At 41.0% G+C, this 15,292-nt stretch overlaps 1 long non-coding RNA gene across 1 annotated transcript; it reads right to left on the bottom strand.

The window, feature by feature from the left end:
* Nucleotides 1–755: 755 nt before the first annotated feature.
* LOC113616678 (uncharacterized) lies at nucleotides 756–3,084 on the bottom strand. The gene is made up of 2 exons (XR_003431386.1): nucleotides 1,447–3,084; nucleotides 756–1,157 (listed from the first exon to the last, which is right to left on the bottom strand). It is a non-coding gene; the product is annotated as an uncharacterized LOC113616678 (long non-coding RNA).
* Between the last annotated feature and the right edge of the window lie 12,208 nt (nucleotides 3,085–15,292).

Below are 15,292 nucleotides of genomic sequence, written 5' to 3' on the forward strand. Positions count from 1 at the left end.
ACTCTATGCTAATTAACAGATATCTAATATCCTTGGGTTATCCCAACAATATTTAATATCCTTCATGCATTCCCCAGGCTGGCAATATCCCCCTATTTATCTTCTTTGCTCTAGTTGACATAGTAGGAGACATTGTATTAAGATATCTTCTCTTATAGCTCCTTCTTCCTTGGATATCTTGCATCTATCTTATCCTTAGTACCTATCATGGTACTAAGCACATAATAACGGACTCAGTAAATACTTATTGAAATAAATGGAAGCACTTCAAATAAACTTATCCTATACTATATGTATGTCATATGCAGATTCCTTCCACAGCATAACCCTTCATGCTGGTTCTCTTTCTCTAGTTCTCTGCCTTTCTTCATCCTATTATCCTATATCTGGATAAACTCTATTTATCCAAAGGCACCCCTGAGACTCTAGAAGTTATCCTCACCACCACCACATCACCACACAAAATTATCAATTGCTTCACCAATTTGAAAACAGAAAAAAATGAGGATCTTCCAAACTGGGTTGACTCCTCTCATCCTGATGTCAGTAGGAAGGTAATTCACTTAGAAAGTTCTTTAACTGAGGCTAATTTCAATCAGTCTCTGAGATTACTTTCCTGTTAATTCCCTCTGGAAATTCTGGACTTTCCCTTGCTCACTGCCTTCAGCTAAGTAGCTTCAAAGGGACACGTGATGGAGCACTACAGGGCCTTCCAATTTACAGGTGTGAACTTAAAAAATAAAACAGCCAGTTACTTTTCAAGCAAAATGGGTTTATTCAGGAACAGCAAAGAATTACAATTTTGGATATGCAGGCTATAGCAAAAGCCAAGGGAAATCTAACCAACAAAGGAGAAGAAAGTTATTTTACAGAGTAAAAAGGAGGAAGTTGGGAGGGGTTGTTTTGAAGGAAAGGAGGAAAGTGGGAGTTCAGAGAGATGATGGGTTCTCATAGGCCAGGTAGCTGGGGTAGTCCATTTCCTGTAGGAGATGCAAGTACATCTTTCCTGTTGAGTCCTGTAACTGACGATTCTTTCCTGATGATGATTCTTCCTGTTGGGGTCTCTAAGCAACTGTCCTTCCTGTTATTGACCTTGAGGGGTACTGTGTGAGAACTCCCCCTTCTGGCATCTCAATTCCATTTTAAAAGAAGTTTGTCTTTATTAATTTTCACAGAAGTAAGGTTAAGGAAAGGGAAAGAGAAGATTAGAGCAATGAAGCCAGTTATTGTGGCATGCAAAATTACTGCTGAGGAAAGGGAAGTCATTTTGATTTGTGTCACAGTGGCTTGTCATTCTCATTCCTGTCTCCACCAGAGCCACCCTGTCCGTATTGCATAATTTAGCCCTGAGTTGGGAGATGGCTCCCAAAACTAGCTTTGAGTTTCAAGTCCACCCAGAATGTCTGTCCTAGGACTCTCCCAGATATTCCAGGACAAGGTACTCACTGCTGCTTGAGGGCCTGGCACACGGGGTAAATGGCATCATCACTCCACTGGGAGACATCTTGATCTTGAACCATTCTTGGAGAAGGGAAATTTCCCCTTTACCCCTCTTGAATTCTTTTGGCTGGTCTAATAATTAAATTGACAGACTACATATTAACAGGAGTAAACAAAAAAATTAATTCATAAACATGGAGGTTTCAAAGAAATCAGACCTCCAAAGTGACCAAATAAGACTGTTTATATATCATTTTTAAACAAAGAAACATTTACTTGTGAAGATTTAAAAAAACAAAGGGGTGAGCACTTGGGGTAGCAGACTAATGAAGAAGTAACAAAATTTGTTTATGCAGACTTCTTGGTCCTGAATTCCTTGTCTCTGGGGATAAGGGTGTCCTTCTACCTCCAGATGCAGGGAGTGGCCCTTTCACATGAGAGATTTATTTCCTGCTTTCAGGGAGACAGAAAGGAGGGTCAAAGTGTGCCTCTTGCAGCAGCCATTTCTTAAGCAAATTTAATTCAAAATAGTCAATATGCCATTGAGGCATGTTTTGGGGTGGCCTGCCCTGGACCCCAACACCATAGTGGTGAAGACATAGATGAGCTGTGTACACTGGGGGTGTGAGGAAGATATGAGAAAGGCCCAGATTGCTGAGGTAAGACTACAAGCTAAAATTCCCCTCTCAAAGGCCTGGGAATGGAGTCAGAACAAATACAGGATAAAGTGGACCACCTTCCCTGAAGAGTTCTAATTTCTATGGAGTTGAAGACTGGTCCACTCTAAACTAACCCATTGTACTGCTATCTTAATTCCTTACCCTGACGAGGGTCATCGTGAGCCTCAGCACTCTCATTCCCATCTCTAGTTCATAGGAATGTGGATACGGGGGTGTAGGAGGTAGAGATGAGGAAGCTCTCTCTTTTTTTCTTCCTTCCTTCCTTCCTTCTTTCCTTTCTCTCTTTCTTTTTTGTAACAATTTTAAGTGTCTTATAGGAGGTGGAGATTCCAGCTCTCTCAGATTTTCAAATATGTAAGTTTGCCGATGGTGGAAACTCCTCTGTCAAAAGGAAAGACACTCATGATGCTTACCAAGCTGCAGCTGCAGCAACACAGCCAGACCTGTAAAAAGGCAATAAATACATGACTCAGCTCCGGGCTTCCCGGGGAAGCTACAGACCTGTTGCCCTGCTGGGTAACTAACAATGAACAGTCAGCTCCTGGTGAGTCCTGCACAGATCTTCTTCTTCACAACATGTGCCTAAGCCACCCTGGGGAGGAGGGGATCCTGGACCTGGGTTCCCCACCACCTAGTGAGTGGTGAGTGGAAAGAGCATGGGCTCTGAGCAGATACTGCTGTGCTTGAAGCCTGGCTCTTCTCCTTCCAGCTGCAGGATGCTGGATACCTTGTCACACGACTCCTAATATCAATTTGCTTACGGACAGAAATGCGGAGATTAAAACCCACTTCAAAATATATTGTGAGTATTAGATAACTGAAGTGACATTATCTAACATTACAGAAGTGACATTATAGTGAGGATCAAATAAATGTGTGTTTTTTTTTCTTAACATCTTTATTGGAGTATAATTGCTTTACAATGGTGTGATAGTTTTTGCTGTATAACAAAGTGAATCAGCTATACATATACATATATCACCATATCTCCTCCCTCTTGCCTCTCCCTCTCACTCTCCCTATCCCACCCCTCTAGGTGGTCACAAAGCACAGAGCAGATCTCACTGTGCTATGCATCTGCTTCCCACTAGCTATCGATTTTATAACTGGTAGTGTATATATGTCCATGTCACTCTCTCATTTCGTCCCACCTTACCCTTCCCCCTCCCCGTGTCCTCAAGTCCATTCTCTATGTCTGCGTCTTTATTCATGTCATGCCCCTAGGTTCTTCAGAACCATTTTTTTTTTTAGATTCCATATATATGTGTTAGCATATACAGTATTTGTTTTTCTCTCTGTGATTTACATCACTCTGTATGACAGGCTCTAGTTCCATCTACCTCACTACAAAAAACTCAATTTCGTATCCTTTTATGGCTGAGTAATATTCCATTGTATATATGTGCCATATCTTCTTTATCCATTCATCTGTCTATGGACACTTAGGTTGCTTCCATGTCCTGGCTAATGTAAATAGAGCTGCAATGAACATTGTGGTACATGACTCTTTTTGAATTATGGTTTTCTCAGGGTATATGGCCAGTAGTGGGATTGCTGGGTCATATGGTAGTTCTATTTTTAGTTTTCTAAGGAACCTCCATAATGTCCTCTACAGTGGCTGTATCAATGTACATTCCCACCAACAGTGCAAGAGGGTTCCCTTTTCTCCACACCCTCTCCAGCATTTATTGTTTCTAGATTTTTTGATGATGGCCACTCTGACCGGTAAGAGATATCACATTGTAGTGTTGATTTGCATTTCTCTAATGATTAATGATGTTGAGCATTCTTTCATGTGTTTGTTGGCAGTCTGTATATCTTCTTTGGAGAAATGTTTAGTTAGGTCTTCTGCCCATTTTTGGATTGGGTTGTATGTTTTTGTGATATTGAGCTGCATGAGCTGCTTGTAAACTTTGGAGATTAACCTTTTGTCAGTTGCTTCATTGGCAAATATTTTCTCCCACTCTGAGGGTTGTATTTTCATCTTGTTTATGGTTTCCTTTGCTGTGCAAAAGCTTTTAAGTTTCATTAGGTCCCATTTGTTTATTTTTGTTTTTATTTCCATTTCTCTAGGAGGTGGGTCAAAAAGGATCTTGCTGTGATTTTTGTCAAGGAGTGTTCTGCCTATGTTTTCCTCTAAGACTTTTATAGTGTCTGGCCTTACATTTAGGACTTTAATCCATTTTCAGTTTATTTTTGTGTATGGTGTTAGGGAATGTTCTAATTTCATTCTTTAACATGTAGCTGTTCACTTTTCCCAGCACCACTTATTGAAGAGGCTGTCTTTTCTCCACTGTATATTCTTGCCTCCTTTATCAAAGATAAGGTGACCATATGTGTGTGGGTTTATCTCTGGGCTTTCTATCCTGTTGCATTGATCTATATTTCTGTTTCTGGCCAGTACCATACTGTCTTGATTACTATAGCTTTGTAGTATAGTCTGAAGTCAGGGAGCCTGATTCCTCCAGCTCCATTTTTCTTTGTCAAGATTGCTTTGGCTATTCAGGGGCTTTTATGTTTCCTAGCAATTTGTGAAATTTTTTGTTCTAGTTCTATGAAAAATGCCATTGGTGGTTTGATAGGGATTGCATTGAATCTGTAGATTGCTTTGGGTAGTATAGTCATTTTCACAATGTTGATTCTTCCAATCCATGAACATGGTATATCTCTCCATCTTTTTGTATCATCTTTAATTACTTTCATCAGTGTGTTATAGTTTTCTGGATACAGGTCTTTTGTCTCCCTAGATAGGTTTATTCCTAGGTATTTTATCCTTTTTGTTGCAATGGTAAATGTGAGTGTTTCCTTAATTTCTCTTTCAGATTTTTCATCATTAGTGTATAGGAATACAAGTGATTTCTGTGCATTAATTTTGTATCCTGCAACTTTACCAAATTCATTGATTAGCTCTAGTAGTTTTCTGGTAGCATCTTTAGGATTCTCTATGTATAGTATCATGTCATCTGCAAACAGTGACAGTTTTACTTCTTCTTTTCCAATTTGGATTCCTTTTATTTCTTTTTCTTCTCTGATTGCTGTGGCTAAAACTTCCAAAACTATGTTGAATAATAGTGGTGAGAGTGGGCAACCTTGTCTTGTTCTTCATCTTAGTGGAAATGCTTTCAGTTTTTCACCATTGAGGACGATGTTGGCTGTGGGTTTGTCATATATGGCCTTTATTATGTCGAGGTAAGTTCCCTGTGTCTACTTTCTGGAGTGTTTTTATCATAAATAGGTGTTGAATTTTGTTGAAAGCATTTTCTTCATCTGTTGAGATGATCAATATGGTTTTTATCCTACAATTTGTTAATATGGTGTATCACATTGATTGATTTGCGTATATTGAAGAATCTTTGCATTCCTGGGATAAACCCCAATTGATCATGGTGTATGATCCTTTTAATGTGCTGTTGGATTCTATTTGCTAGTGTTTTGTTGAGGATAGTTTTGCATCTATGTTCATCAGTGATATTGGCTTCTAATTTTCTTTCTTTGTGACATCTTTGTCTGGTTTTGGTATCAGGGTGATGGTGGCCACATAGAATGAGTTTTGTAGTATTCCTCCCTCTGCTATATTTTGGAAGAGTTTGAGAAGGATAGGTGTTATCTCTTCTCTAAAATGTTTGATAGAAGTTGCCTATGAAGCCATCTGGTCCTAGGCTTTTGTTTGTTGGAAGATTTTTAATCACAGTTTCAATTTCAGTGCCTGTGATTGGTCTGTTTATATTTTCTATTTCTTCCTGGTTCAGTCTTGGAAGGTTGTGCTCTTCTAAGAATTTGTCCGTTTCTTCCAGGTTGTCCATTTTATTGGCATACAGTTGCTTGTATTAATCTCTCATGATCCTTTGTATTTCTGCAGTTTCAGTTGTTACTTCTCCTTTTTCATTTCTAATTCTATTGATTTGAGTCTTCTCCCTTTTTTCTTGATGAGTCTGGCTAATGGTTTATCAATTTTATCTTCTCAAAAAACCAGCTTCTAGTTTTATTGATCTTTGCTACTGTTTCCTTCATTTCTTTTGCATTTATTTCTCATCTGATCTTTATGATTCCTTTCCTTCTGCTAACTTTGGGGTTTTTTTCTTCTTCTTTCTCTAATTACTTTAGGTGTAAGGTTTGCTTGTTTATTTGAGATGCTTCTTCTTTCTTGAAGTAGGAAAATATTGCTATAAACTTCCCTCTTAGAGCTGCTTTTGCTGCATCCCATAGGTTTTGGGTCATTGTGTTTTCATTGTCATTTGTTTCTAGGTATTTTTTGATTTCCTCTTTGATTTCTTCAGTGATCTCTTGGTTATTAAGTAGTGTATTGTTTAGCCTCCATGTGTTTGTATTTTTTACAGATCTTTTTTCAGTAATTGATATCTAGTCTCATAGCATTGTGGTCAGAAAAGATACTTGATACAATTTCAATTATCTTAAATTTAACAAGGCTTGATTTGTGACCCAAGATATGATCTATCCTGGAGAATGTTCCATTAGCACTTGAGAAGAAAGTGTATTTTATTGTTTTTGGATGGAATGTCCTATAAATATCAATTAAGTCCATCTTGTTTAATGTATCATTTAAAGCTTGTGTTTCCTTATTTATTTTCATTTTGGATGATCTGTCCATTGGTGAAAGTGTGATGTTAAAGTCACCTACTATGATTGTGTTACTGTCAATTTCCCCTTTTATGGCTGTTAGCATTTGCCTTATGTATTGAGGTGCTCCTATGTTGGGTGCATAAATATTTACAATCGTTATATCTTCTTCTTGGATTGATCCCTTGAATATTATGTAGTTTCCTTCTTTGTCTCTTGTAATAGTCTTTATTTTAAAGTCTATTTTGTCTGATATGAGAATTGTTACTCCAGCTTTTTTTAATTTCCATTTGCATGAAATATCTTTTTCCATCCCCTCACTTTCAGTCTGTATGTGTCCCCAGGTCTGAAGCTGGTCTCTTGTAGACAGCATATATATGCATCTTGTTTTTGTATCCATTCAGCCACTCTAGGTCTTTTGGTTGGAGCATTTAATCCATTTACATTTAAGGCAATTATCATTATATATGTTCCTATTATCACTTTATTAATTGTTTTGGGTTTGTTATTGTAGGTGTTTTCCTTCTCTTGTGTTTCCTGCCTAGGGAAGTTCCTTTAGCATTGGTTGTAAAGCTGGTTTGGTGGTGCTGTATTCCCTTAGCTTTTGCTTTTCTGTAAAGGTTTTAATTTCTCCATTGAATCTGAATGAGATCCTTGCTGGGTAGAGTAATCTTGGTTGTAAGTTTTTCCTTTTCATCGCTTTAAATATGTCCTGCTACTCCTTTCTGGCTTGTAGAATTTCTGCTGAAAGATCAGCTGTTAACCTTATGGGGATTCCCTTGTATGTTACTTGTTGTTTTTCCCTTGCTGCTTTTAATATTTTTTGTTTTTATTTAATTTTTTTTTTTTTTTTTTTTTTTTTTTGCAGTACACGGGCTTCTCACTGTTGTGGCCTCTCCTGTTGTGGAGCGCAGGCTCAGCGGTCATGGCTCACGGGACAGCCACTCCACGACATGTGGGATCTTCCCGGAGTGGGGCACGAACCCATGTCCCCTGCATCGGTAGGCAGAATCTCAACCACTGCGCCACCAGGGAATCCCTGTTTTTATTTAATTTTTGATAGTTTGATTAATATGTGTGTTGGTGTGTTTCTCCTTGGATTTATCCTGTATGGGACTCTCTGTTCTTCCTGGACTTGATTGACTATTTCCTTTCCCATATTAGGGAAGTTTTCAACTATAATCTCTTCAAATATTTTCTCAGTCCCTTTATTTTTCTCTTCTTCTGGGACCCCTATAATTCAAATGTTGGTGAGTTTAATGTTTTCTCAGAGGTCTCTGAGACAGTCGTAAATTCTTTTCATTGTTTTTTCTTTATTCTTCTCTGTGGTAGTTATTTCCACTATTTTATCTTCCAGGTCACTTATGCATTCTTCTGCCTCAGTTATTCTGCTACTGATTCCTTCTAAAGAATTTTTAAGTTCATTTATCATATTGTTCATCATTGTTTGTTTGCTCTTTAGTTCTTCTAGGTCCTTGTTAAACGTTTCTTTTATTTTCTCCATTCTATTTCCAAGATTTTGGATCATCTTTACTATCATTACTCTGAATTCTTTTTCAGATAGACTGCCTATTTCCTCTTCATATGTTTGGTCTTGTAGCTTTTTACCTTGTTCCTTCATCTGCTGTGTGTTTCTCTGTCTTCTCCTTTTGGTTAACTTACTGTATTTGGGGTCTCTTTTTCGCAGGCTGCATGTTCATAGTTCCTGTTGCTTTTAGTGTCTGCCCCCAGTGGCTAAGGTTGGTTCAGTGGGTTGTGTAGGTTTCCTGGTGGAGGGGACTAGTGCCTGTGTTCTGGTGTATGAGGCTGGATCTTGTCTTTCTGGTGGGCAGGACCATGTCTGGTGGTATGTTTTGGGGTGCCTGTGACCTTATTATGATTTTAGGCCACCTCTCTGCTAATGAGTGGGGTTGTGTTCCTGTCTTGCTAGTTGTTTGGCATAGGGTGTCCAGCACTGTAGTTTGCTGGTCATTGAGTGGAGCTGGATCTTAGCATTGAGACGGAGACCTCTGGGAGAGCCTTCACCATTTGATATTAGATGGAGCCAGGAGTTCTCTAGTGGACTAGTGTCTTGAACTCAGCTCTCCCACCTCAGAGGCACAGGCCTGACACCCAGCCAGAGCACCAAGACACTGTCAGCCAAATGGCTCAGAAGAAAAGGGAGAAAAAAAGAAAGAATGAAAAAATAAAATAATTAAAATAAAAAATAATTATTAAAAATTAAAACAATTAAATTAAAAAGTAATTTAAAAGAGAAAAAAAAAAGAAAGAGAGAAGAGAGCAACGTAACCAAGAAACAAATCCACCAATGATAGCAAGCGCTAAAAACTATATTAAAAAAAAAAAAAGGACAGACAGAACCCTAGGAAAAATGGTAAAAGCAAAGTTATACAGACAAAATCACACAAAGAAGCATACACATACACACTCACAAAAAGAGAAAAAGGAATAATATATATATATATATATTGTTGCTCCCAAAGTCCACTGCCTCAATTTTGGGATGATTCATTGTCTATTCAGGTATTCCACAGATGCAGGGTACATCAAGTTGATTATGGAGATTTAAGCCTCTGCTTCTGAGGCTGCTGGGAGAGATTTCCCTTTCTCTTCATTGTTTGCACAGCTTCTGGGGTTCAGCATTGGCTTTGACCCCGCCTCTTTGTGTAGGTCACCTGAGGGCGTCTGTTCTTCACTCAGACAGAATGGGTTAAAGTAGCAGCTGATTAGGGGGCTCTGGCTCACTCAGGCTGGGGGTAGGGAGGATTATGGAATGCGGGGCAAGCCTGCAACAGCAGAGGCCAGCATGATGATGCAACAGCCTGAGGTGAGCTGTGTGTTTCCTGGGGAAATAGTCCCTGGATCACGGGACACTGGCAGTGGCGGGCTACACAGGCTCCCGGGAGAGGAGGTGTGGATAGTGACCTGTGCTTGCGCACAGGCTTCTTGGTGGCTGCAGCAGCAGCCTTAGCGTTTCATGTCTCTCTCTAGTGTCCGTGCTGATAGCTACAGCTCGCGCCCATCTCTGAAGCTCGTTTAGGCGGTGCTCTGAATCCCCTCTCCTTGCACACCCTGAAACCATGGTCTCTTGCCTCTTAGGCAGGTCCAGAGGTGGACTTTTTCCCGGACTCCCTCCCAGCTAGCAGTGGTGCATTAGCCCCTTCAGGCTGTCCTCACGCAGCCAGCTTCAGCCCTCTCCTTGGGATCTGACCTCCGAAGCCAGAGCCTCAGTTCCCAGCCCCTACCAGCCCTGGTGGGTGAGCAGATAAGCCTCTCAGGCTGGTGAGTGTTGGTCAGCACTGATCCTCTGTTCAGGAATCTCTCTGCTTTGCCCTCTGCACCCCTGTTGCTGCACTTTCCTCCATGGCTCCGAAGCTTACCCCCAGCCACCCACCATGTCTGCCAGTGAAGGGGCTTCCTAGTGTGTGGAAACTTTTCCTCCTTCACAGTTCCCTCCCAGTGGTGCAGGTCCCGTTCCTATTCTTTTGTCTTTGTTTTTTCTTTTGGCCTACCCAGGTATGTGGGGAGTTTCTTGCCTTTTGGGAAGTCTGAGGTCTTCTGCCAGCATTCAGTAGGTGTTCTGTAGGAGTTGTTCCACATGTAGATGTATTTCTGATGTATTTGTGGGGAGGAAGGTGATCTCCACGTCTTATTCTTCCACCAACTTGAAGGTCTCTCCCAATGCGTGTTAATTAAACCATTAGCCCATCTACCTGGCGTGTTCATCAAGGCTCCAATGGACTGGATTCTCACCTTTCGACAATGACCTTAAGCCAAGATCCAGCTTATCTGCTCTTGTCTTTCTTTTTTCTTTTTTAGTACGCGGGCCTCTCACGGTTGTGGCCTCTCCCGTTGCGAAGCACAGGCTCCGGACGCGCAGGTTCAGCGGCCATGGCTCACGGGCCTACCTGCTCTGCAGCATGTGGGATCTTCCCAGACTGGGGCATGAACCCATGTCCCCTGCAACGGCAGGTGGACTCTCAACCCTGCGCCATCAGGGAAGCCCTCTGCTCTTGTCTTAACTCAGCTGAATGTTCAGTGAGGGCAACAGCTGAACAGCTCTGCATTCTCACTGATGCCCAGGACACCCCAGAGCCTGTTGGATGAGCTGTTCCCCCTGGTGGTGTTCAGCATCCTCAGGTGTTCATGGACCACAGCCTTCCAAGGCTCTTTGGGACTGGGGTGTTGCCAGCTCATGGATCTGAGCACTGAGGGTAGCATTAGTTCTTCTTTTACAGAAGGCCTCATTGGGCAACAAATGGGTGGTGAGAGAGGTGATGGATGAAGGAGACTAGGAGTTGTAAAAATTATTCTATTAAGTAAAATATTGGAGAGAGAGAGGAAATGGGACTTGGATTGGAAGCTATAGAAGCAGTGCCTTGGCTTAGATGTCCTGTCTCTAGGAGACCATTATGCAGGCCCTGCTTGGGCTTGGGCTCAGGGCAAGCACTCAGGCAAGTAGATTCACTGCCCTGGACTAAGTCTTCACTCCCTTGTCAGAGATGGAGTAATACTGTGACCTTTGTCAACTCTAGGTTTTCATGCCATAAAATTAAATAATGAATGTGAAAGAGCTCTAAAAACACAAGGGATTGAACGGGAGTCAAATACTGTCTGATAATATAGAGATTTGCTTTTTGGTTAAAAAATGGCCCAGTACCTGTCCTATAGTAACTTCTTAATAAATACTTATTGATTGAATGAGTGGTGTGATTAGAATAGGAATATGAATCTGCCCTGACCTAGATCCCCCAATCTCATTCCAGATATCTCCTACTCCCTTGGAGCCATATTTCCCCCTCCCTACTTGCCTCCTCCTTGTACTTAGGCAACAGAATAAAGTGGCACATCATTAATGGGATGAAAGAGAGAAGGAAAGAGGAAAGAAAATGGAAGAAACACCTAATATGTCCATAGGGATGGCTCTGAGGCACAATCATTTCACCCAGGGGAGCCAGAGACATGCAGGGAATGGATGACTTTCTGGGACACACCTGCTTAGACTTTGAAATGCAGTTCTTTGCTGCTTTAGCAGTTTCTATCAATGCACAGAGGATGTCACTCTTTTCATTCTGGGCCCTGAGCATATGCAAAAGAGAGAGAAAGCCATAGCCTAACAAAGCAGGGGCTTGATGAGATGGCACATGCCAGGACAAGAGAGAAATGACAATAGAAAAATCCAAACAGAGCCTTTTTGTATTGAAGCTAGGGGCTGGATCCCTGCTTTCTGATGCCTTGATGAAGAGGATTCTCTGGATTTAGAGGAGAAGAGGGGAGTGGGTCTGTGTTACTTACCAGCCCAAAGCAGCATCCTCCCCATCTCTAATACAGTCCCCACACAAAGACCTGGGGCCCGTCACTCTGTGTAAGATCTGAGCTGAGAGGGGTCTCGTTATCCCTGTGACAGTAGAACAGCTGCACAAGGCATTGTACCAGAATCCAGCTGCAGAGCCTGCATCCAGCTCCACACTTGTCCCATTCCCAAGGTCCCTGGGCAGCCTATTGTGTTGTCAACCCCTCACCAGCTGTGGCCAAGTTCAGAGAACTCATTATGTGTCAAAACTCAAGAAGATAAAATCCTTTTGCCATGTCTTTGACTGTGAGAGGGACAGGGAAGGAGGCCTTGGTCAACATGCCAACAGGACTGTGGGGAGCTGTTTTTGTGGTTCCTGTGACTTTTGGATAGTAAAGTGAAGAGTCACAGTGGAACTAAGAAATAGGGAAGCTGAGAGCTCCCTGATTTGGGTTGGCTCTAAATTCTGGGCTTTGGGGTCTTTCACTTCTGTTTAGGTCTCTCAGCCATGACCATGAGCTAGGAAAATGGCTAGGGTCCTAAGGCAGAAGCTCTACCAGGAATGAAGAATATGCATCTCTCTGGAGTTGTGTCTCCACCAGGTACGGGAACCTGAGGAACCCCAACTGAGGGCTGTGGAACAGGGGGGCCCTGCCAGCAGACCTCTCTTCCTCAAACAATGTTCTGATCATTCTCTCTCTTCTTCTAAACCCACTGTGTTTCCCATCGATTAGATAATAAAGTCCAGACTTTTAGCAAGGCCCTGCCCATCTGATCCAACCCACCTGGCAGTCTCATTCCCTGCTATCCTTTCCAGGTACTGTGTGCTCCAGCCAATTCAGAGTCCCCACTGATCTACAATGGCACAAACTCTTCCAAGCCTCTGTGTTGTTCTTATGCTGTTTTTCTGCATGAGATGCCTTTTTACTTTCCCTACCTGATGAGTTCCTACTTACACTTCAAGGCCCAAAGTTAATTTCCTCTGTGATACCTTCTTCTTTCCTGAAACTCTCAGGCAGAATTCACTGTAACAGCATTTATCTCACTTGTATTTTCATTAATTTGGCAGTACAACAGATGTCTGCTAAGTACTTATCTGCAAGACACCTAAGATCTGGTGATTTAAAGAGAAAAATAACACAGCCTCTTTCCTCTAGGAGATCATAATCTAGTTGTGGAGATATACATGCAAATGGGTAAAATCCAATGCACTGTGTAATGCATTATCAGAGATACCAAGTGCTGTACCTCTTCATAGGGAGTGGGACAGTAGGCACAGGAAAGGGAGAAAAATGTCAGAGATCAGGGAAAATTTTATTTACATAAACTGAGATTTTGATCAATATTTATGAATTAGTGATATTTGACCAGAGATGACATCGTGAGGAATAGTTAAATAGAAAGAAATGTCTAGAACCTGTTTTAAGTATAACAAGTGTAACCAAAATATAAGCTAGCATCCCAAGTGGCCATTGTCTTCATGAATTCAGTTTTTACCAGGGCCATGTGCTTTATTTCTGGGTTCTCCTCTGTCTGGCACATCTCTGGGTCCAAGCAGTGTTTGCTGACTATAGAATCAGTGGACAGAAACTATAGCAAATTCCATCGGCCACATTATGGAATATTTACGTTATGCTTTTAGTGTGTTACTTTTGCATTTTGAGGGAAAAAATGAAGACAATTTAGCTGGAGAGGGTGTGGAGAAAAGGGAACCCTCTTACACTGTTGGTAGGAATGTAAATTGGTGCAGCCATATGGAGAACAGTATGGAGGTTCCTCAAAAAACTAAAAATAAAATTGCCATATGATCCAGCAATCCCACTCCTGGGCATATATCCAGACAAAACTATAACTTGAAAAGATACATGCACCCCTATGTTCATAGCAGCACTATTTACAATAGCCAAGACATGAAAACAACCTAAATGTTCATTGACAGATGAATGGATAAAGAAGATGTGGTATATATATACAAAATGAAATATTACTCAGCCATAAAAATAATGAAATAATGTCATTTGCAGCAACATGGACCTAGAGATTATCATACTAAGTGAAGTAAGTCAGAAAGAGAAAGACAAATACCATATGATATCACTTATATGTGGAATCTAAAATATAACACAAATGAACTTATCTATGAAACAGAAACAGACTCACAGATATAGAGAACAGACTTGTGGTTGCCAAGGAGGAGAAGGGGTTGGGGGATGGATGGATTGGGAGTTTGGGATTAGCAGATGCAAACTGTGATATATAGGATGGATAAACAACAATGTCCTACTATATAGCACAGGGAACTATATTCAGTACCCTGTGATAAATCATAATGGAAAAGAATATGAAAAAGGATATATATGTGTGTGTGTGTGTGTGTGTGTGTGTGTGTGTGTTTGTATAACTGAGTCACTTTGCTGTACAAAACAAATTAATACAACATTGTAAATCAACTATACTTCAGTAAAATTTTTAAAAATGAAAAAAAAAGCACATTACATCTGCCAATGATAAATAAAGGGGAATTCCAATCTCTACTTATAGCTCTTGAAGAACATTAAAAATTAGAATTTGTAAGCATAGGTAACATTCCTCAAAATCTCCATCATACGTTCCCCTCCAGGGATGTTGCTCTGGAACATCTTCCCCAACAGAGCTCTATCTTCACCTCCACCCTCCATAGTTACTATCCCTTCTCACTTCCATGTTACCTCCCAGCTCTTTCTATCTAAATACTATCATCTATCTTCCTACCTTTCTGGACTTGTTCTCTCTCTCCCTCTCTTCCCAGTCCTCCAATTCTCTGTCACAGAAGATATGATAATTGGGCAGGTAAGATCTTTATTTAGGGTAGTAGAGACAGAGGGGTGCTAGTAAAAGGTGAGGGAACAGTCACATATTAATAAATCATGTCCCCATTCCACAGTGATAGTCAAGGCAGAACAGACTTTAACTTGTGGAGTAGTTTCTGTTGGGTGTTATTTTCTAGAATCCAGGAGCAGATAGAATTTTCTAGCTCTGGCTTTACCAATACCTCATATGTTGTTCCAGCAGGCTGATTCCTGCTGATGAATTTCAGGTGACTCAAGATAACTTGCATTTTGTTGTATCTCAGTATTGAGAACTTTCCAGAAATTATATCTCTAACTCAAGATCTTTGCTTTGAATAGTTGAGGTCAAAGGCCAGAACATGAATAGAAGTGATACTGAGGCAGGAACAGTGGCTGACAAGGCAGGGGATGAGGATGGAGGTGAATTGGGGTTAACCTGCAACTCCCTTCCCTTTGACAAAAAGAATCTATTT

This window comes from Aethalodelphis obliquidens, unplaced genomic scaffold (assembly GCF_003676395.1).
Source record: "Aethalodelphis obliquidens isolate GAN/ISIS:26980383/991018 unplaced genomic scaffold, ASM367639v1 scaffold332, whole genome shotgun sequence".
NCBI lineage: Eukaryota > Metazoa > Chordata > Mammalia > Artiodactyla > Delphinidae > Aethalodelphis > Aethalodelphis obliquidens.